Source organism: Hemitrygon akajei, chromosome 10 (assembly GCF_048418815.1).
Source record: "Hemitrygon akajei chromosome 10, sHemAka1.3, whole genome shotgun sequence".
Classification (NCBI taxonomy): Eukaryota; Metazoa; Chordata; class Chondrichthyes; order Myliobatiformes; family Dasyatidae; genus Hemitrygon; species Hemitrygon akajei.
In genome coordinates, this window is record NC_133133.1 from 107,737,165 (window position 1) to 107,761,789 (window position 24,625).

Below are 24,625 nucleotides of genomic sequence, written 5' to 3' on the forward strand. Positions count from 1 at the left end.
GCTGATAAGTCCTCGGGACCTGATGGTCTGCATCCCAGGGTACTTAAAGTGGTGGCTCTAGAAATTGTGGATGCATTGGTAATCATTTTCCAATATTCTATAGATTCAGGAACAGTTCCTGCTGATTGGAGGGTGGCTAATGTTATCCCACTTTTTAAGAAGGGAGGGAGAGAGAAAACAGGGAATTATAGACCGGTTAGCCTGACGTCAGTGGTGGGAAAGATGCTGGAGTCAATTATAAAAGAGGAAATTACGACACATTTGGATAGCAGTAGAAGGATCAGTTCGAGTCAGCATGGATTTATGAAGGGAAAATCATGCTTGAATAATCTTCTGGAGTTTTTTGAGGATGTAACTATGAAAATGGACAAGGGAGAGCCAGTGGATGTAGTGTACCTGGCCTTCCAGAAAGCTTTTGATAAAGTCTCACATAGGAGATTAGTGGGCAAAATTAGGGCACATGGTATTGGGGGCAGAGTACTGACATGGATTGAAAATTGGCTGGCTGACAGGGAACAAAGAGTAGTGATTAACTGGTCCCTTTCGGAATGGCAGGCTGTGACCAGTGGGGTACCGCAAGGTTCGGTGCTGGGACTGCAGCTGTTTACAATATACATTAATGATTTAGATGAAGGGATTAAAAGTAACATTAGCAAATTTGCTGATGACACAAAGCTGAGTGGCAGTGTGAAATGTCAGGACGATGTTATGAGAATGTAGGGTGACTTGGACAGGTTGAGTGAGTGGGCAAATGTATGGCAGATGCAGTTTAATGTGGATAAATGTGAGGTTATCCACTTTGGTGGCAAGAACAGGAAGGCAGATTACTATCTAAATGGAGTCAAGTTAGGAAAAGGGGAAGTACAACGAGATCTAGGTGTTCTTGTACATCAGTCAATGAAAGCAAGCATGCAGGTACAGCAGGCAGTGAAGAAAGCTAATGGCATGCTGGCTTTTATAACAAGAGGAATTAAGTATAGGAGTAAAGAGGTCCTTCTGCAGCTGTACAGGGCCCTGGTGAGACCCCACCTGGAGTATTGTGTGCAGTTTTGGTCTCCAAATTTGAGGAAGGACATTCTTGCTATTGAGGGAGTGCAGCGTAGGTTCACAAGGTTAATTCCCGGAATGGCGGAACTGTCATATGTTGAAAGATTGGAGTGACTGGGCTTGTATACATTGGAGTTTAGAAGGATGAGAGGGGATTTGATTGAAACATATAAGATTATTAAGGGATTGGACACACTGGAGGCAGGAAGCATGTTCCTGCTGATGGGTGAGTCCAGAACTCACAGTTTAAGAATAAGGGGTAGGCCATTTAGAACAGAGATGCGGAAAAACTTTTTCACCCAGAGAGTGGTGGATATGTGGAATGCTCTGCCCCAGAAGGCAGTGGAGGCCAAGTCTCTGGATGCATTCAAAAGAGAGTTAGATAGAGCTCTTATAGATAGTGGAGTCAAGGGATATGGGGAGAGGGCAGGAACGGGGTACTGATTGTGTATGATCAGCCATGATCACAGTGAATGGCAGTGCTGGCTAGAAGGGCTGAATGGCCTACTCCTGCACCTACTGTCTATTGTCTATTGTCTATTGTAAAAGAGGAAGTGGAGTCCATCTCTCATCAGAATATCACAGCTGCACACAGAAGAGACAGAATGGAGACATTGAGAACATTTGGCTGAACTCAGAAACAGAAAGGGTGCAATCACACTGATGGGATTGTACAAGAGACCTCTGAGAAATAATAACGGTGGACTAGGAGATGACAGATGGACTAAATGAGTATCTTGCATCAGTCTTCACTGTGGAAGACACTAGCAGTGTGCCAGATGTTAAAGGGTGTGAGGGAAGAGAAGTGAGTGCAGTTACTATTACAAGGGAGAAGGTGCTCAAAAAGCTGGAAGACCTAAAGGTACATAAGTCATCCGAAACAGATGAACTGCTCCCTAGGGTTCTGAAGGAGATAGTGGTAGAAACTGTGGCAGAATTGGTAATGATCTTTCAAGAATTAGTGGACTCTGGCATTGTTCCAGAGCACTGGAAAATCCACTCTTTAAGAAAGGAGAGAGGCAGTAGAAAGGAAATTATAGACAGGTTAGCCTGACTTCAGTGATTGGAAGGTGGCAACTGTTAAGGATGAGGTTATGGAGTACTTGGTGACAAAGGACAAGACAGAGCAAAGTCAGCATGGTTCCTTAAGGGAAAAGCATGCCTGACAAACTCATTGTAATTCTTTGAGAAAATTGTGAGTAGGATAGATAAATGGGATGCAGTGGATGTTGATATTTGGATTTTCAGAAGGCTTTTGACTGGGTGCCACACATGAGACTGCTTACCAAGTTATGAGCGCATGGTATTACAGGAAAGATACCAACATGGTTAGAGCATTGGCTGATTAGTAGGAGGCAGCGAGTGGGAATAAAAGGATCCTTTTCTGGTCGGCTGCCAGTTACTAGTGGTGTTCCACAGGGATCAGTGTTAGGACCACTTCTTTTTATGCTGGAGATCAATGATTTAGATGATGGAATAGGTGGCTTTGTTACCAAGTTTGCAGATGATATGAAGATTGGTGGAAGGGCAGATAGTGTTCAGGAAACAGAAAGGATGCAAAAGAACAGAGACAGATTAGGAGAATGGGCAAGTAAGTGGCACATTTAATACATTGTAGGAAAATGCATGGCCATGCACTTTAGTAGAAGACATAATTGTGCAGACTATTTTCTAAATGGGGAGGAAATCCAAAGATCTGAGGTGCAAAGGAACTTGGGGGTCCTTGTGCAGAATGCACTACAGGTGAAATTGCAGGTTAAGTTGGTGGTGAGGAAGGCAAATGCAATGATAACATTCATTTCAAAAGATTTAGAATACAAGAGCAGGGATGTGATGCTGAGGCTTTATAAGACACTGGTGAGACCTCACCTTGAGTATTGTGAACAGTTTTGGGCTCCTCAACTAAGAAAAGATGTGCTGGCATTGGAGAGGGTTCAGAGGAGGCTCACAAAGATGATTCCAGAAATGAAAGGGTTATCATATGAGCAACATTTGATGGGTCTGGGCCTGTACTCACTGAAATTTAGAAGGATGAGAGGGATCTCATATGAAATCTTTCAAATGTTGAAAGGCCTATTCAGAGTAGACGTGGAAAGGATGTTTCCCCTGGTAGGGGAGTCCAGAACAGTAGCACAATCTCAGGATAGAGGTGTGGCCATTTAAAACAGAGATGTAGAGAAATTTCTTTAGCCAGAGGGTGGTTAATTTGTGGAACTTGTTACCACAGAGTGCTGTGGAATCCAGGTTGTTGGGCGCATTTAAGATGGAGATTGATAGGTTCTTGATTGGCCATGGTATCAAAGGATACAGGGAGAAGGCTGGGCAGTGGGGCTGAGGAGTAGATAAAGGATCAGCCATGATTGAATGATGGAGCAGACTCAAAGGGTCAAATAGCCTGGTTCTGCTCCTATGTCTTATGGTCTTATGATAGCTATTGGGACATTGAGGAACAGATATGTAATCATATTAAGGAAATGCAAAAATAATAAGGTTGTTGTCATGGGGGATTTGAACTTCACTAACTTAAACTGGGACTTTCTTACTATAATGTTGGCAGATAGAGTTTAATGCTGATAAGTGTGAGGTGCTACATTTTGGTAGGACTAATCAAAATAGGACATACATGGTAAATGGTAGGGCATTGAAGAATGCAGTAGAACAGAGTGATCTAGGAATAATGGTGCATAGTTCCCTGAAGGTGGAATCTCATGTGGACAGGGTGGTGAAGAAAGCTTTCGGTATGTTGGCCTTTATAAATCAGAGCATTGAGTATAGGAGTTGGGATGTAATGTTAAAATTGTACAAGGCACTGGTAAGGCCGAATTTGGAGTATTGTGTACAGTTCTGGTCACCAAATTATAGGAAAGGTGGCAAAAAAATAGAGTACAGAGAAGATTTACTAGAATAGTAAACACAAAGTACACTGCAGATGCTGTGGTCCAACCAACACGTACGACAAGCTGGAGGAACTCAGCAGGTCGGGCAGCATCCTTGGAAATGAATAGTCAACAATTTGGGCTGAGATCCTTCGTCAGGACTAAATTTACTAGATTTACTAGAATGTTACCTGAGTTTCAGCACCAAAGTTACAGAGAAAGATTGAGGGGGAGATTCTTTGGAGTGTAGAAGGTTGAGGGGGAACTTGATAGAGGTACTTAAAATTATGAGGGGTATAGATAGAGCTGATGTGGATAGGCTTTTTCCCATTGAGAGTAGGGAAGATTCAAACAAGAGGACATGAGTTGAGAGTTAGGGGTAAAAGTTTAGGGTTAGCAAGAGGGGGAACTTCTTTACTCAGAGAGTGGTAGTTGTGTGGAGCGAGCTTCCAGTAGAAGTGGTAGAGGCAGGTGTGATATTGTCATTTAAAGTAAAATTGGGTAAGTATATGGACAGGAAAGGAATGGAGGGTTATGGGCTGAGTGCAGGTCGGTTGGACTAGGTAAGAGTAAGCGTTCGGCATGGACTAGAAGGGCCAAGATGGCCTGTTTCCGTGCTGTAATTGTTATATGGTTATAAGGGGTTTAGATGGGGCTGAATTTGTTAAGTGTATCCAGAAAGGTTTCTTAAATCAATATGAGAGATGGCCCACTGGACCTGGTGTTGGGTAATGAGCCTGGCCGGGTGACAGACCTTACAGTGGGTGGACAGTTATGGAACAGTGACCACAATGCTTTAACTTTCAGGATAGCTTTCGATAAGGATAGGTATAGCCCTTATGGGAGAACTTTAAATTGGAGTAGAGTAAATTACGAGGGCATTAGGCATGAACTAAGAAGCATTAATTGAGAACTCCTTTTCGCTTGCAGGTCTACATCAGACATGTGGAGGGTGTCTAATGATAACTGCACAGAGTACAGTGTTCCTGTTTGAAGGAAAGATGGTGAGGTAAAGAAGAGACCCTTGGATATCCAGAGAGGTGATGAATTTAGTTAAGAAGAAAAAGGAAAAGTATGTAAAGTTTCAGAATTTAGGATCAAACAAAGCATAAAGAAGCCAGAAAAGAACTAAACAGGAATTTGGAAAGCCAGGAGAGGCCATGAAAAGTCCTTGGGAAATAAAAATAAGGTGAATCCCAAGGCATTCTATACATACATCAAACACTCAATGACAAAGAAGGGAACATTTGCTTTGATGCAGAGAATGTGAGTGAGGTACTTAATGAGTACTTTGCTTCAGTATTTACCAAAAAATTATATGAAGGGCCAGGAGATCAGCCGAGTGTATAAATACATTAGGGTATTTAGAGATCAAGGTGGAGGAAGTGCTAGGCTTCATAATGAGAATTAAGGTGAATAAGTCCCCAGCACCTGATACGATTTACCCAAGTTATTGAAAGAGATAACAGATGAGATTTCTGGGTCCTCGATCAATATCTTTGTGTCCTCACTAGCTACAGACTGGTGAGTGGCTAATGTTGTATCTCTATTTAAGAAGGGAACAATGGAAAAGTCTAGGAACTATAGATTGTTAAGTCTCATGCCAGTTGCAAGGATATTGCTGAAGAAAATTCTAAGAGATAGGATATTGTGCTGGGACTTCTGGTGTTTGTAATGTATATAAGTGACCTGGATGAAAATGTAGATGGGTGGATTAGTAAATTTATAAACAATACCATGATTGGTGGAGTTGTGGGTAGAGTAGAAGACTGTCAAAAATACAATATGATATAAATTAGTTGTATATATATGCTGATCAGCAGGATCTTGGGATCCAAGTTCATAGCTGTTTGAAAGTGGCTACACAGGTTGATAAGATGGTTAAGAAGGCTTATGGAATGCTTGCTTTTATTAGTCAAGGCATTGAGTTCAAAAGTTAGGAGGTTATGTTACAACATTATATAATTCTGGTTAGGCCAGTATTGTGCATTGTGTACATTCTGGTTGTCCCACTATAGGAAGGATGTTGCGGCTTTGGAGAGGTTCACCAGGATGCTGCCCAGTTTAGAGGGTGTGTGCTATCCCGAGAGGCTGGATAAACTTGGGTTGGTTTCTCTGGGACATTGTAGGCTGAGGGGAGATCTGATAGATGTTTATAAGATTATGAGAGGCATAGATAGAGTGGACAGGGAATATCTAATACCAGAGGGTATGCATTGAAGGTGAAAAGGGGTAGGTTCAAGTGTGATGTGACAAGTAAGTTTTTTACTCAGAGAGTGGTAAATGCTTAGAATGCACTGCCTGCTATGATGGTAGAGACAAGTACATTAGGGCCTTTTAAGAGGTCTTTGGAGAGGTATATGGATGTAAGGAAGATGGATGGATATGGACATTGTCTAGGTCAGAGGGATTAGTGTTTAGGTGTTTTTGATTTGCTTTTTAGCAGTTTCGGCCCCACATTGTGGGCTGAATGGCCTGTTGCTGTGCTGTAATCTGCAATGCTCTATGTTTTAATCCTAATCCTACTTTAGCAACAGAACATTAGGAACCACATCTTGCACCACTATGATGGTATTGGGTTTGCTAACTGCGAAGTTCTAAACTGAGATGAAGAATTGAAGCCTATTGGATATAAAGAGCCATGAGCACTCTCACCAAAGGGAGATTACACTGTAACTACCCAATCTTCAAAGGCTAGTTCATTTCTCAGTTTATCCTCAAAGGTGAGTATTGTTGCCCATACCCATTATTTGAGTGGTGGGTTCCTTCCCCCCACCCCCCCCCACCAAGAGGAAGATGCATCCAACTAACAAAGTAAATAAAAACACAGTTTATTTCTTTTCAGTGATACTTGTTTAAATCCAAGCAACACTCTTAAAACACCTTTAAAACTCACAGAAGATGTATATCTTATAACAGCCTGCCAAATTACATACCATTTCTAACACACAAAGAATTTCCTATAAACTAAAAAGACATATCAATGATGCAGATGAATGAATCATCCACTGCAGAAATCAAAGGCAGAGGAATGTACTCTAGCTCAGCCCATGTTTCTTTCATACTTCCTGTTGTTCCTTGCCCCATTCTAAATAAGCCTGACCTGGTCTCTTCATCTACACAGTTTCTTTTGCCACTTCAGTGACTTCACACACGTGAAATATTCTTTCAGATACCTTTCAACACAGATTGTCTAAAGGCTCAGTGGAGGCACAGATCACAGGTACCCACAATTAATGCTGTACAGCTAACATCTCAAGTATGCAAATTTTCCAACTTATTGATAGATCGACTATTGATATGCTAAGTGATTGTCTGCAAGCTTCCTTGAACTAAGCAACTTAGCCAAAATAGTCTAGTTTGAAACAAGCCAAATTAAATAACCCATTGCCTTATACTGCACCTCTTCACCAGTAAGACAGGCACTATAGCCAGAACTTGTTTGCAAAGCTGTATTCTTTTCCAACTTCAAGCTGATTATTGCTTTCCATTTACATTAAGAACTGAAGACTGGCTCCAGTTTATGACCAGAAACTAAACAAAGAATATTCATTGGAAGTTTACTTTATTCAAAAGTAACCTCTTGATCTCCAGAAGTATCAGTTGCTGTGTTTAGAAAGCTGAGCTTGGCAAAAAAGAAGAGGCCTCCTTGCCTTGGAGACAAATATTCATCACACTACTATGGTATTATATTTAGTTGTGTTTATTTTTGTACCAATGTTTTATCTTCAATTCTTTTTTTAACCTTCATTTTAGCACATAATTTATTTTGTATGTTGCTTAAGTTGAAGACTATCAGACCATGAGAAATAGGAGCAGAATTGAGGTATTCTGCCTATCAAGATTACACCACCATTCAATCATTATCTGATCTATATTCCTTCTTAACCCCATTCTCCAATTTCTCCCGGCAACCTTTGAGGCCCATACTAATCAAGGATATATCAACCTCCACTTTAAATATGCCTGCTGTCAGTGGCAATAAATTCCACAGATTCCTTCTTATCTCTCTTCTAAAAGGGCATCCTTCTATTTTGAGTCAGTACCTCTGGTGCTGAACTCTTCCACTTTTGAAAACATCATCTTCATGGTGACTCTATCCAGGTCTTTCAATATTTGGTAGGTTTCAATGAGATCCCCCTCATTCTTTTAAACTCCGGCGAGTTCATTCCTGGAATAATTCCTGTAAACCTCCTCTGAAACCTCTCCAATGTCAGCACATCCTTCATTAGATATGGGGTCTAAAACTGCTCACAATGCCCCAAGCGTGGTCTGTCCAATGCTGTATAAATCTTCAGCATTACTTCCTTGCTGTTATATTGTGGTCCTCTAGAAATGAATACCAACATTTTATTTGCCTTCCCTACTACCAGCTCAACCTGCAAGTTAACCTTTAGGGAATCATGCTAACTTGCAAGATCCTACAGGATCTTCTTATAGGACTCCTGTTTGAACCTCCCATTTCCGAATTCACTCCATATTTAGAAAATAATCATTGCCTTTATTCCTTCTACCAGAGTGCTTATTCATGCTCTTCCTTATGTCATATTCCATCCGCCACTTCTTTGCCTTTTCTCCCATTCTGTCCAGGTCCTTCACAGACTCACTACTTCCTCAACACTACTTGCTCCTCTACCAATCTTTGTATCATCTGCAAAGTTAGACATAAACCTATCAATTAAGTCAACCAGATCATTAACATATAACATGAAAAGTTACGGATCCAACACTAACTCCTGCGGAATACCAGCAGTCACTGACAGCTAAGGTCCCCTCTATTTGCACTGTTTGTCTTCTGCCAATTGGTCAATTTTGTATTCATTTTAGATTAGCAAGTTAGATTAGTGGCAAGCGCAATCACTTTGCAGTACCAGTGATCACCTATTGGCTTCGGTTCCCATTGCTTTTTGTAAGGATTTTGTACATTCTCTTTGAGACCATGTGGGTTCCCTCCCGGTGCTCCGGTTTCTTCCCACATTCCAAAGACATGCCGCTAGGGTTAGGGTTAGTGAGTTGTGGGTTTGCTATGTTGACATTGGAAGCATGGCAACACTTGTACATGGCTCCCCACTGATCTGATTTAATGCAAGTGACACATTTCACATGTGACACATGTTTTAATATTTTGATGTACAGGTGATAAACAGTTATTTTTCTTTTATCTTTTTGTAATATCATGGGCTCCTATCTTGGTTAACAGCCTTTTGGGTTGCATCAACATGCCTGTGATGCTGCTACAAATATGTCTTCCATTCTATCCGTACCGATGCATCCTTGTGCAGACGACAATAAAATTGACTTTTTCTCTTGTCATAAGAAAGATCAGAATAAAGTGTTTGCTTCAGGAGACTATGTAAGTCATGTGACCTGTCCAAGTGTCCATCTGTGTGTAATTATGGTGCTGATGTGAGAGGACATCAGCATTGCTTCATCATCATCATTAGGTGCCGTGTCATATGATATGAGCAATCATCGTCTTTGACCACGCTTGTTCTTGGCAAATTTTCTGCAGAAGTGGTTTGCCATTGCCTTCTTCTGGGCAGTGTCTTTACAAGACAGGTGACTCCTAGCTATTATCAATACTTTTCAGAGATTGTCTGCCTAAAGTCAATGGCCGCATTGTTACGTACCCGTGAGTATCTTGTGCCTGTCACATGACCATGATGTAATTGAGGCTATGCTGGGCATGATGTAATGGTCTTGTGATGGTGGAGTGACGTCATTTTCCCACCAGTGAGAGGTCATGTGATAGCTTTTCTCAACAGGGTATAAAAGGAGAACCCCTCGCTGTGATGCAGGGCAGTTCGTGGTTGAATTCGCCAGTGACTCTGTTTTGCTGCGTATTCGATGTTATGACGCAGTTTTGTTTTAAAGTGGCATTTTACTTTCTGCCTTAAGTTTCAAAGTTTATTGCTGACAGTTTTGCTACAATACTGCCAGTTCAGTCCAGTCGGAGAGTGAAGATTTATCGAAGTTCGGGAAGCTGGAGGATCGAGGAAAGTTGGTGCTGTAAAGCAGGTTCGACCTTTATTTAATCTTCGTACAAGGAATTAGTAACTTGTGCCCGAGTTAACTCCTGCTTTGTCAAAAGAGCAGAAAGAGTTGGATGCAGAGTTTCGCCAAGAAAAAGGTCAATGCCTTTAAGCTGTTTTATTTCCTCCAATCGTAAATCCCTCGGGAAAGCATATTTCGGCTGGGATCAGCAGTAACGTCGCAAAAGAGGATTTTTATTCCTTCAAGGAAAGACTCTCCTAACTGATTGTAAATCATTTTGGACTCTTTTTGCAATACTACTTTAAAGAACTGAGTTTGCATTTCTCGCTTTTAGAACTGTTCGAGCTGCCGTATAGCAGCTGACTTCCGGATAAGTTAGTCGTTTGTTTACTTTTGGGTTTTCTTTTAGCAGTTTTTGATAAATGTTTTATTTTTTATAAAAAACAGTCTCAATTATATATTCATTGTTGCTGGATCGTAACAGTATAACCAGGACTGGTGACATGCACCAGCTGCTCATACGACCATCCACTACCTGCTCTCATGTCTTTATGTGACACTGATCAATGGTATAAGCAGGTTCTACACCTTTCCTAAGGGTGACCTGCAGCTAGCAGAAGGAAGAAGCATCTTACACCTCCTTTGATAGATATGTATCTCCACTCCACCACTCAAAGCATTGTTTTCCTTCTGGGGAAATTAGAGGATTGTACAGAGAGACCATTGGTGGTCTCCTGGAATCTCTGGGCCTATTGGCCAGGATGAAAAAGTAATATGTGAGATAAGTTGATGTGTCACAGAAGCCCTGCATAGGTGGAAAAAAGATTGGACCCCTTCCCATCACAAGCTACCAAACCACCCGCTTCATGTCCCACCTATTGAAGAGTCCATAGTTCCATCAAAGGTTTCATCAGCCACCTCTAAGCTCATGAAAACAGAACTGGAAGGAAAAACAATGTTCTGACCAAGAAGAGGAGAGCAGCATCATGGTTTAGTACAGAAGTATTAATGTAATAAAACTTTTTATGATGCTTTACAGAAGGTTTGAAAGATAAAATTGAGCCTCATTAGTGTTATTTAAGATGGATGACCAACATTTGAAAGTAAACTAATGAGGTAGAAAAGTTTCATTTAGTGATCATTTTGAAGAAAGAGGAGGGGAAACATATCAAGAAAGCTTAGGGCTCAGACACATGTAGACACAGATATAATAAACAAAATAAACAGAAAAAAGGAAAGCTGCGCCATAGGGAAATATAATAGTGATGAGAATCAGAGGAGATTATGGGCTAGAACTAGAAAAGAGCAATTAGAACTGCTGCATTAGAGGATGGTGAAGAGGAAGGGAGAGTCAGTGCCATAGAAGCAGGAACATTTAGCAATTTGAGGATTAAAATAAACAGAGAGGTAGTTATTTCAAATGTCTCTGCACCCACAGCAGGAAAGAACCATCAAAGAGCAAATTATCATGAAATATAAATGTTCTAATCCCCCTTTTTGTCCAAATGTAAAAATAATGATGATGAGGTTTCCTACACATGATGCATAACCAAAACATACTGGCATTTATAAAATTGTGTTTGTCATACACAAGATATTGGAAATGGACTTTTTCCATAGTTCTCATCCAAGAAGGATAAAATTCAAATGAGCTAGGATAAAGAACAGAAAGAGCTATTTGGAAAATTGATACTCCAGTTCCAAGTGGCTGTTCTCAGCCATTTTCACTCATTCATTGTGCTTTTCCACTTGCTGAGTCAAATTGGGTAAATCTCCATCAAACTTCAGAGTCACAAGCCAGTCTAGCCTCCTTTACAACTCTAACTGGATTATTTATCCAAAGATCCTGCTGTCTAATATGATGTCTATGGGCTTCACCTCTGGATTTTGTTGTGTTTCACTTGATAGATCTCCTGCTGTGAGTCAAACAGACGTAGGTCTAGATTCCCGGCATTAAAATTTGTGCTGAAAATTTTGCATAAATCTGAGTGAATTCTCTGCTGACAAAGACTTGTTCTCTTTAGGGTGAGACTTTAAGATGAAGCCCTTTAAAGACCTCATAGGAAATCAAAAGTCCCATTTTTAACTTCTGAAGGTTGTCTTGGCTTAGAGAAACAGGATACAGGGAAAAAGAGTGATGCCGGAATTGATTAATTGATTTTGGAGGGCTGTGATAATGCAAGAGAGATTTCCATATTTTCCCATATTTCTTTACAACTTAGGAGGTCATTTTGTCCCATCCAGTCTATGCCAACTCAGGGCAATCCCATTTCTCTAGTATATTCCCCATGTGATTTATTCTCCCATATTCCAATCAATTTCCTCCTTCTTCCTTCCCCAAACAGATTCTACTCTTCATTATCTCAGTAGGGGCAATTTATATTGGCAAATTAATCTATGAATCAGAATATCTTTGGGCTGTGGGAGCAGAGGACAAATACATGGATAAGAAAGATTAGAGATACATGGACCAATCATAACTAAATGGGATGATCTCAGGCAAACACCTTGATTGGTATAGAGCCATTAGACCTCAGGGCCTGCTTCCATTCTGAATCTTCATGATACTATATAATTCCAATTTAGTAGAACATAAAAGTTAAAAAACACACCATAAGACTATAAAACCGGAGCAGAATTAAACCATTTGGTCCATCGAGACTCCTCCACTATATTCCTCTCAGCCCCAATCTCCTGCTTTCTTCCCATATCCCTTCATGCCTTGAACAATCAAGAAACTTTCAACCTTTGCCTTAAATGTACATAAAGACTTAGCCTCCACAGCTGCCTGTGGCAAAGAATTCTACAGATTCATCACTCTCGGGCTAAAATAATCTCTAAGGCTGTGTCCTCCGGTCTTACCCTCTCCAGCCATCAAAAACATCCTCTCTACATCCACTAAAACAAGGACTTTCACCATTTGATAGGTCACCCTAATTCTTCTGAATTCTGGCGAATCCAGGCCCAGAAACATCAAACACTCTCCATTATTTTCAAGCCATTCAATCCTGGAATCATTTTTGTGACCTTCATTTGAACCCTCTCCAGAGTCAGCACATCCTTTCTTAGATTAGGAGCCTAAAACTGCTCATAACACTCCAAATGAGGCCTCACCAGTGCTTTATAAAGGCTGAACATTACATCCTTGAATTTATATGCTAGTCCTCTCAGAATGATTGCTAAAATTGCATTTTCCTTCCTCACCAAAAAGAAAGCCTTGCAAATTAACCTTTAGAGAATCTTTCTTGAGGACCACCAAATCCCTTTGCACCTCAGCTTTTTGAATTTTCTTTCAATTTAGAAAATAATATACCCTTTTACCTCTGCTACCAAAGTGCATGACCACACACTTTCAGACATTATATCCCATCTGCCATTTCTTTGTCCATTCTCCTAATCAATCTATGTCTTTCTGTGGCCTCTCTACTTCTTCAAAACTACCTTCCTCTCCACCTGTCTTCATATTGTCCACAAACTTTGCAATAACATAATCAATTCTGTCATCCAAGTCATGGACATAAAGCATAAAAAGAAGCGGTCTCAACACAGACTGCTGTGGAACACCTCTAATCAGCAGCAGCCAAACAGAATAGGCTTCCTTTATTCTCACATTTTGCCTCCTGTCAATCAGTACCTGTTTTATCCATGCTAGAATCTTTTATATAATACTATGGGCTCTTAACACATTAAACAGCCTCATGTGTGGTACCTTGTCAAAGGCCTTCTGAAAACCCACATAGACAAAATCAACCAATCCTCCTTTGTCTATTTTGCTTTTTATTTCTTCAAAGAATTCCAACAGATTTGTCAGGCAGGATTTCCCCTTGATGAAACCATGCTAACTGCACCATATTTTATCATCCTTAGCAATCAACTCCAATATCTTCCCAACCACTGAGATCAGACTAACTGACATAATTTCTTTTGGTCTGCCTCTCTCCCTTCTTGAAGAGTGGAGTGACATTTACAATTTTCTAGTCTTCCAGAGCCATTCCAGAATCTAGTGATTCTTGAAAGATCATTACTAATGACTCCATAATCTCTTCAGACACCTCTTTCAGAACTCTGGGGAGTAAACCATCTGGCCCAAGTGACTTATCTACCTTCAGTCCTTTCAGTTTCCCAAGAACCTTCTCTCGCATTATCGTAACTTCACACACTTGGTGACCTCTGATACCTGGAACTTCCACCAGACTGTTAGTGTCTTCAATAATGAAGACTGATGCAAAATACTTATTCAGTTCACCTGCCTTTTCCTTGTCCCCCATTACTACCTTCCCAGTATTGTTTTGTAGTGGTCCAATATCCACTCTCGCCTCTCTTTTACACTTTATTTATCTGAAGAACATTTTGGTAACCTCTTTAATATTATTGGCTAGCTTACCTTTGCATTCCATCATTTCCTTCTAAATGACTTTTAGTATAAGAGAAATTAATGTGGAGAAAACAGACTAAAATGGATTGATGTTCTTAGACTCATTGGGTCAACTGAGATACTTCAGTAGCTATAACAGTATGATCACGAGAAATCCCACAAACAAGAGTCATTATAGACTAGTCCATCACAGATAAATCTCTTCCCACTATTGAGCACATCTGCACAGAGAGCTGTTTCAGGAAAGCAGCAACCATCATCAAGGACCCCCACCATCCAGGCCAAGCTCCGTTCTTGCTCCTGCCATCAGGAAGGAAGTACAGGAACCTTAGGTCCCACTCCACCAGGTTCAGGAACAGTTATAACCCCTCAACTATCAGACTCCTGAACCAAAGATGATAACTTCACTTGCAGTCTTACTGAACTGTTCCCACAACCTAGGATCACTTTCAAGGACTCATCATCACATTTTCTTGATATTTATTACTCATTTATTTATTATTATTGTATTTTAATTTTTTTCTCAGCTTAAGCTGATAAATCCTGAGGTACAGGCATAGCCAAGCACACTCATTTCTCAACTGCAGTGAGCTTTCAGACTATTCTACTGGTGTTTAGTATTGTGGCTTTCTAGAAATTTACATAAATATTGCTGTGTAGCCCCAATTGTTTAATGTTATTGTGTAGTGACTATAGGATGATACCAGTTGTAGATATTATTATCAGACAATGTATTTCCTTTTCATATTCCAGAGCCTTTCAATTTTCTCTTTTAATTCACAATATTACTGATGTTCTTTACTGATTGATTTCTGTAGGTTATGTGTTTGGAATGGCTATAACTATTAACCAAGTTATTCTTGGTTGTTTATCCTGTAACATTAGATCCGGAATGTAATGGAAAGTCCTATCTGTAATAATAGATCACTCATAATATAATTTATAATACTCCGACTCTAAAATTGGATCAGGCATGCATTTATAGTAAGGTCTAGTGTCTTTTAGGATTTTGTTTTTTAAAGCAAGATTTTGCTTGTGCCTGTGTAAGTAATCAGATTGAGTTAAACTGCTGCAAGATCCTGTAATGTGTTGGATTGTTTTTGGTTTCTCTTGGCATTTTCTACCTTTATGTTTTTAAAGTTGTTTGTCATTCAATATGTACTTTTGATAATTGTTATGCTAAGTACCTGGTCCTGTATCAATACAAGGAATCCTTCTGTTTCTGGGAGAAGGTCTTCAACTCTGAGCCAGGTGGTCAATGCTTCCTTGTTGACATCTAGTCTGCTGAGATCATGAGGATGTCTTCCATGGAGAGTCATGCTCTTCCATTGGTTAACTTTTTCTTCAATAGTGATAGTCTCTTCATTTTTCTGACTTGTACTCTTATTTAGTGGTGCGTACTCCTTATGAGAATTGCATATGCTCGCATGGAGTGCTGAATCCTATTTTTCTTGATCAAAGTGTTATCTTCAAGTTTCATCTGATTGTTGCGTAAATTTTAAGTTTGCTGTGCCTCTTCCCCTTCTGCCTGTCCTAGGTAGTGTTAATCTAAATGTGTTCAAACGTACATGATGTCTTCTGAAATTTGTTATTTTAGTTTTTGACTATCTTTGTAAATTTTCCAGATTGGTTTCAGACCAAGAGATTATGCCAAAAGAGTACATTATTGTTGGTATAGAGGAAGTATTTATTATCTTTGTTGTATTTCTACCATTGAGCTCAGTCTGGCAGATTTTCTTAAGTCTTGAAGTAAAGTTTGTTGAAGTTTTGCCTTTGCACTCTGATCTATTTTCTTTGCTTGTTGATATCCCGGATACTGATATGTTTTATATTCAACCATCCATTGCACTTTTCTTTATGTTTAATGTTCTGCACTTATCTAGTCCAAAGTTCATGTTCATATCTTGTAAAAACAGGTCTGCTGTATGAATAAATTGCTTCAGTTTTTCTGAGGAAAGAGCGTATAATTTCAAATCATCCATGTATAGAAGGTGTGTCAAGGTATAATTAATTTTGTTGTTAGAAACATAAGAACATAGAAAACCTACAGCACAATACAGGCCCTTCAGCCCACAATGTTGTGCTGAACATGTCCCTACCTTAGAAATTACTAAGCTTACCTATAGCTCTCTATTTTACTAAGCACCATGTACCTATCTAAAAGTCTTTTAAAAGACCCTACAGTATCCGCCTCCACCACCGTTGCTGGCAGCCCATTCCACGCACTCACCACTCACTGAATAAAAAACTTACCCCTGACATCTCCTCTGTACCTATTCTCCAACACATTAAACCTGTGTCCTCTTGTGGCGACCATCTCAGCCCTGGGAAAAAGCCTCTGATTATCCACATGGTCAATGCCTCTCATCATCTTGTACACCTCTTTCAGGTCACCTCACATCCTCCTTCGCTCCAAGGAGAAAAGGCCGAGTTCACTCAACCTATTCTCATAAGAAATGCTCTCCAATCCAGGCAACATCCTTGTAAATCTCCTCTGTACCCTTTCTATGGCTTCCACATCCTTCCTGTATTGAGGTGACCAGAACTGAGCACAGTACTCCAAGTGGGGTCTGACCAGGGTCCTATATAGCTGCAACATTATCCCTCGGCTCCTAAATTCAATTCCACGATTGATGAAGGCCAATACACCTTTGTTATCTAATTTTCAACTAATTCAGTAAATTAGAGACTGGGCTTAAATCTAGACAGACCAATAATGGACTTAGAAGGTTGATCTGGAAATAGCCTCAGTTTAGACCAGAAGACGATAAGACATAGGAGCAGAATTAGGCCATTCAACCCATCGAGTCCACTCCAACATTTTATCATGGCTGATCGTAGATCCCATTCAACCCCATACACCTGCCCTCTCACACATCCCTTGATGCCCTGACCAATCAGGAATCTATCAACTTCTGTTTTGAATATACCCACAAACCTGGCCTCCACCGCAGTCTGTGGCAGAGCATTCTACAGATTCACCATTCTTTGGCTAAAAAAATTCCTCCTCATAACTGTTCTAAAAGGTTGCGCCTCAATTTTGAGGCTGTGCACTCTAGTTCTGGGTATTCCACTATTGGAAACAACCTCTCCACACCCACCCGATCTAATCCTTTCAATATTCAGGTAGGTTTCAATGTGATCCCACTCATCCTTCTAAATTCCAGTGAGAACCGGCCCCAAAGCTGCCAAATGCTCCTCATATGTTAACCCCTTCATTCCCGGAATCATCCTCGTGAACCTCCTGTAGGGGCTGTCTCCAATGACAATACATCCACTCTGAGATAAGGGGCCCAAAACTGTTGACACATTAATGCCATTATCTAAATCATTGACAAACAAGGTGAAAAGCAACGGTCCCAATACTGACCCCTAAGGAACACTACTAGTCACTGGCAGCCACCAGAAAAGACCCCCTATATTCCCACTAACTGCCTCCTGCCTGTCAACCTTTACGTTTATTTTGATAACAGTGGTGGTTCTTCTTTGGTTGTTAATGGTGTGATTATAGTATGCTAATGCTTTATCAGATGTTGAAGGCATTTCACAAATATTGGGTGTAGTTTATACATATATAGAACTTCTATTGACCATGAGTGTGAGACAGAGTCAAATGCTTTATAGTAGTCAGTATAGCAACATGAAAGATTTCTGCCTTTCCACCAGGCTTGATTTAGAATTACGGAATCTGTTATCAGTTGTTCTTTACATCCTTTCATACCTTTACAGCATCCTTTCTGTTCTTCTGTAAGTACATTGTGGTTATCAGGTTGAGTGGTGATTAGATGCGAGATACATGATGTTACAATTTTATATATAGTTTAACAAGTAATAGGATGATATCTTTATGGATCATTTGTGATTTCTTCTTCAGGTAAAAGATATGTTTTACTTTCTGTCAAAAATTCAGGCACTTTTTCAGGATTTTTAAGAGATTTGTTGACATGCAAGTACATTTTTATACCAATAATTATGAATATTATCACGGTGAGTTGTGGGTATTTTTATAACCTCTTTCAGCATATCCATTGTAATTTCAGGTATTTGCATTTCTTCAATTGTGTGTGTGTGTTCTTTATCCTCCCTAATCTAGCTTGCTTCTTGATTGTGCATTACCCTGTTTGACCAGATATTAGACCAGCTCATTATCTCTGTGTTTGTTGGTAATTCTGTGCTGGGGTTTGTGACATTTTGGTGTGTTAAATTTAGTTTCAATATCCTGTATAAGTGTTTTTCAATGTTTTTGAACTGATAATTCTGTTTTCTTTCTCTGGCACATTTCATGTCTCTAGTCTGGCTTTGTATGCACCAAACTTTTGTTTCAGTTTATCTATAAATTCTATAATTCTTTTGTTAGTTTGATCATATTTTGTTTTCCTTAGCTTTTCTGTTAACTTTCTTGCTCAGGTTATCCTTTTTTATTCTCTATTATGTGGGCTATTTCTGCTCTTAAGGTTTCAATTTTGTTTCTTAATCTCTTCTGCCTTTTTGGTGTTCTCATTTCATTACTCAGTTTTGAGTTTCTATTAATGAGTGCCTCTATTTTGGATCCATTGTACTGCATAAATGCTGCACAGTATATTATTGTGTGTAGTTCTTTAAGTGCTTCCAGCTTTCCTAAATGTGATAATATATTGTTGGGAGTATTACAATTTTTTACAATTGATGATGCATTTTGTTTTGGTGTGTAAATTTTTTGTTAGGTCATTACCCATATATTCTGTTAGTGTGGTGTTATATAATAATAACTTTGCTTGCATTAACAATAATAACTTAGTTATTATTATTACTATTATTGTTATTATTATTATTTATTTCTGTCTACTATCTATTGCACAATGGTTGTACACTCAGATATTGTAGTCTTTCATTGACTCTATTATGGTTTCTAGATTTATTGAGTATGCCCACAAGAAAGTGAATCCTAGGTTTGTATATGGTGATATATATGTACTTCGATAATAAATTTACTGTGAGCTTTGAACTTTTAGGACTTTAATGTTCCTCTACTCTATCGCAAGTCTAGAGTTTGAGGAGTGGTGTTTAGTAGTTGGTGGGCTCTGTGGTTAATACTGAGGATTGATGTCTGAGGATCAAATCAGACATCCAGACGTTGATGCCTGTGGTTAGACCCCTCGTCTGTGATTTTATGTGAATACACTAGGGTAATCAAAGGCCAATTAACCCTGCATGTCTGAATCCAAAATATGAGTTCAAATTGAAGTGTGCTGGAGGCTGGAGGTCAAAGAAGACAGATAGTCTTAGGGTCAGAGGACTTTGTTGGGGATGGAGAAACAGACCTGGCTTTGCTTTTGCTGTTTTGCTGCTTTTGGTGTTCTGTGTGGTTCTGCTGAGCATTGTGGGCATGTTCTGTTGGCACCAGAATGCGTGGTGACACTTGCGGCCTGACACCAGTACACTCTCAGGTATATTAGTTGTTAGCACAATCAACGTGTTTCACTGTATGTTTCAATGTACACTACACGTGATGAATAAACTTGAATCTTGAAATCTTGAATCTATCGACTCATTTAATTATTTTAAACACCTCAATGGGAACTCTTTGTACTTATGAGAATACAAGAATGAATTTGTCATGTATGATGCAAAGACATGGGTAAGAGTGTTACCATGGTCGACCATATCTACTCAATAATAGAGCTAATTATGAAGTTGCATTTTTACCCATTTCATGAACTATTTTGCACCAAATAGGTACCTCTTTGAGAAGGCTAGCTTTTATCCCAATCTTATGAGATGATTGGACAGACCTCTAGTACAATATGGTGGAATCTTAACCTCATAACCTACCACACCATAGCCTTGCATCTTCTTGTCTGCTTGCACTGCACTTTCTCTGCAGCCATAATGCTCTATCTCACACTTCATTATTGCTTTAGCCTTGTACTACTTCAACGTGTTGTGGTATTGAAATAATCAATAAGATGGCTTGCAAAACTAAGTTTTTCACTGTACCTCAGTCCATATGGTTATAAGAAAGCAGTCGGCGGTAGCAGAACACTGCATTCGCAATGTCTATAGGATTGACTCCGACGGCACAAATCTACTGTGCCATGCCAGTTGCTTTTGGGACTGCCTGGTAAAGGAAACAATTAAAATAAAACTAGAGGAAAATAATTTTAACAAAGCCCAATGTCTTCTTCTAAGTAAAATCTACATACGTTTGTAGAATTCGATTGTAAACGAGGTGTGACAGTGGAAACCTGATTGGATGAGGAGAGGGGGACGATGGGGGTATAAATACCACCGGACTAGTCATGTCCAAAGACATTCTTGATTAAGCTGGCAGAGTTTGTCATCAAAATGTTGGTTAAAATCATTATCTGTACCTAGCTGGAAGCCTGAGAACAGTTGACTTGTAACAAAAAAGCAATTTATTGATTATGTAATAATGTTCAGGAGACTCTGTCAGCCTCTGGAGAGAACCTACCTACTCCTACAGTGCACATTTGAGAAATGTTGCATCATGTTAGATGTTGTTTCCTAAATAAAAGAATTGTTCATTCCAATAATAACCAATCTTATGCGATTGTAGTGATTGAATCAGGGAAAGATTTCTGAATATAATACACTCTATTGCACAAAATCAAATTGCCCTGAATCCTAGAAAAACACTCTGCACCAAGGGTTAACCTCATGGGTAAAGAGAACAAACACTGAATTTCAAGTTTTCATTTTCTCCCTTTAGAAATTTGCAAATTATGATCACAGACCACATCTCAGTTTACCATGTTGAGTGTGTTGTATGTGGGTGACAGTGATTAATAAATCTTAAGAGGTGTTCTTATGTTCCAATTAAATCATAAAAGGAAGTAATTTTTCAGTTTTCAAACCATTTCAAATTCTTGTACAAAGGTGACGTTAACAGATTGCGGGTGATTTTGACTTTGAAAATGATAGATCTGTAAATGGAGATAGCTGTATATTAGGTGATTGCACCCTTACTCACAGCTCCTTGCCTGGGACATCCACTAACTTTACTGCCAGAGCACAAAACCTACATCCAGCACTTTCTTCTGTCTAGCTGGTGCTATGCTGAGCAGTGCAGGACTGGATCACACACTGACCACGTCACTCCTGAGTCATCATGGCTATTAGTGGTGATGAAGCAGTGAGGACTAAGACTTCACCAATAACACATCCTGATGGCCTCTGACACTTTGTGCCAACAAAGGCCAGTTCACTCTTCCCCAGAGTCTCCATTCAACAAAAATGCTAGAAACATTTCAAATAATATTAAACAGTACAAATATGATAAAACAACCTCTCCCTCAATGTCGCAAAAACAAAGGAGCTGGTTGTGAATTACAGGAGGAATAGAGATGGGCTAACCCCAATTGACATCAATGGATCTGGGATTGAGAGGGTAGACAGCTTCAAGTTCCACATCACTGAGGACTTCACGTGGTGTTTACATACACACTGTGTGGTAAAAAAGGCACAACAGCACCTCTTTCACCTTAGACGGTTGAGGAAGTTTGGAATGAGCCCCCAAATCCTAAGAACTTCCTACAGGAGCACAATTGAGAGCATCCTGACTGGCTGCTTTTCTGCCTGGTATGGGAATTGTAACTCCCTTAATCGCAGGACTCTGCAGAGAGTGGTGCGGACAGCCCAGCGCATCTGTAGTTGTGAACTTCTCATGATTCAGGACATTTACAAGGACAGATGTGTAAAAAGGGTCTGTAGGATCATTGGTGACCCAAGTTTTCCCAACCACAATCTATTACAGCTGCTACCATCCAGGAAGCAGCACCAGCTGCTTCCAGGACCAAAAAAAGGATAAAAGCTTCCAGCATAAAAGCCAGGACCAACAGGCTCCGGGACAGCTTCTTCCACCAGGCCATCAGAATGATAAACTCACACTGATCTGATCTGCGTGTACTCCATATCATACTGACTGTTCTATGTATTATAAATTATTATAAATTACTATGATTGCACATGGCATATTTAGACGGAGACGTAACATAAATATTTTTACTCATGTATGTGAAGGATGTAAGAAATAAAGTCAATTCAATTCAAATATTTCTCAATCTTTTAGAATTAAAAATGTAATGAATCTTCTCAATAACAGTTGAAAATGCTTCTAATTAATTAAAAGCATAATGATATTGTGGAAGTATTATACAAACCACGCAGTTAGCGTGTTGTGATTTCAGCTTGGAGCATTGTGGTAGTTGGAACACAATTCTGGCGCCATTCTATAAAAACTCCCAATTTGTCGTCTCTGTGGAATGTGTGGGTTTTCTCCAGGTTGTCCAGTTTCCTCCCACAGTCCAGAGATGTACCAGGTAGATTAATTGGTCATTGTAAATTGTCCTGTGATTAGGTTAGGGTTAATTGGGTTTGTTGGGGGTTGCTGGGGTGGTGAGACTTGAAGGGCCAGAAGGCCTATTCTGCTCTGTATCGCTGAATAAATACATGAATAAATGTATCATTCCTGATGGGGGATCTTCACTCAAAATGTCCATATCCATTTCCCTCCATAGTTGCTTCCATCTTCTATGTGTTGCTTCAGAGTCGAGCATCTGTACTGTCTCTGTCTCCATAAAAATCAGAAGCTGGGCTGTAATTTGACAGAATCAGAATCACTGACATACAGAATATGGTGGAACTTGTTGTTTTATGGCAGTACACACAGTACAAGACATAAAAATAACCTCAAACTAATATATATATAGATACATACATAGTGCTAAATACATGTAGTCAGGCAGTGTTCATGGGTTGAAGGACCATTCAGACATCTGATGGTGGAGGAGAAGAAACTGTTTGTAAACCATCGAGTGTGCAGAATAGCAGGGAGAAAGAGAAAAATGAAAGATATGGGGAGGAGTGAATCTGCATCAACTCTCTGACTCTAGAGTACTCTAACAACCATGAGTTAAATAGAGATCCCAACTCAAAATACTAACCTCTGCCGACTCTGCTTCTGTGTATTTCTATTGTGCACACCCAGAGTTGGAGAAAAGAATCCAAACTGTGATTCCTAGCTGGTTTACATCCAACCTTCCTGCAAGGCCAGCCCCCCATATATTGAGCAAAGCACTACTTCTGACGGTGTTGCTGGCAGATCTTGTGGGGTCCATAATAATACTTCTGGGCATCCCAGGACATCATCCATGAATGCAATCTCCTGACATCCAAGACAGTCATTTGTATAGAGGCTCCTATAAAAAAACTCGCATCTAATGAATCTCCTGTTCAAGATCCACCATGCGTGTCATTTGGAATTGGACCCTAATGTTAACTCCTTTTCCAGAGTAATTCCTCATTAATTGATATCTGCGTAATCTTGCCAATTGGTATTGCTATTCACTTATTATCATACATGTACCATGAAACAGTGAGAAGTTTGTCTTTTATAGATATTGTTCATACTGATCAAATTGTTACACAGTGCTTTGAGGTGGTAGAAGAAGGTAAAACAATAAGAATGCCAAATGAAGTGTACATGCAATTGCAATGTAAGTGAACGATAAAGTGAGGTACACAATCATAATGAGGTAGGTTGTAAGGTAAAAGTTCATCCCTATGTTTGATAACAATGGGATAAAATCTGCCCTTAAGCCTGGTAATCTGTGAATTCAGGCTTTTGTATCTTCTGACAGATGGGAGAGGGGAGAAGAGTGAACGTCTGGTGTGGGTGAGGACTTTGATTATGGCAGCTATTTTCATGAGGCAGTGAGAAATGTAGACAGAGTCTCCAGAGGGGAGGCTGGTTCGTGATGTGTTGAGCTTTATCCACAAATCTCTGCAGCTTCTTGCAGTTACTGGACATGCAGAGCAGTTGTCATACCAGGCCATACGTCCAGGCAGAATGCTTTGATAAAAACTGATAAGGTTTGACAGGGACTTGCCAAATTTCTTTAGCCTCATTAGGAAATAGAGGAGTTAGTGCACTTTCTTGACTGTGTCATCAATATGGCTGGACCAGGGCAGCCTATTGGTGATGTTCAAACTTAGCAACTTGAAGCACTCAAACTCAACACCATTGATGTATACAGGAGCATGTGCACCACATGCCACCCTTTCCCCTACTTTCTGAGGTCAATGACGTTGAGAGGAAGGTTGCTGTTATGACACCACATCACTAATCTCCTTCCTGTACTCCGACTCATCATTATTTGAGATGCAGCCCACTATTGCAAACTTGCAGATGCAGTTGGGGCAGCATCTGGCCACACAGTCATGAGTGTACAGGGAGCAGAATAGAAGGCTGAGAGGTAACCTTGTGGAGCACCAGTGGTTAGGATAACTGTGGCAGATTCTGGCCAATTCTGATTATGCATTCAAGCATGAAAAA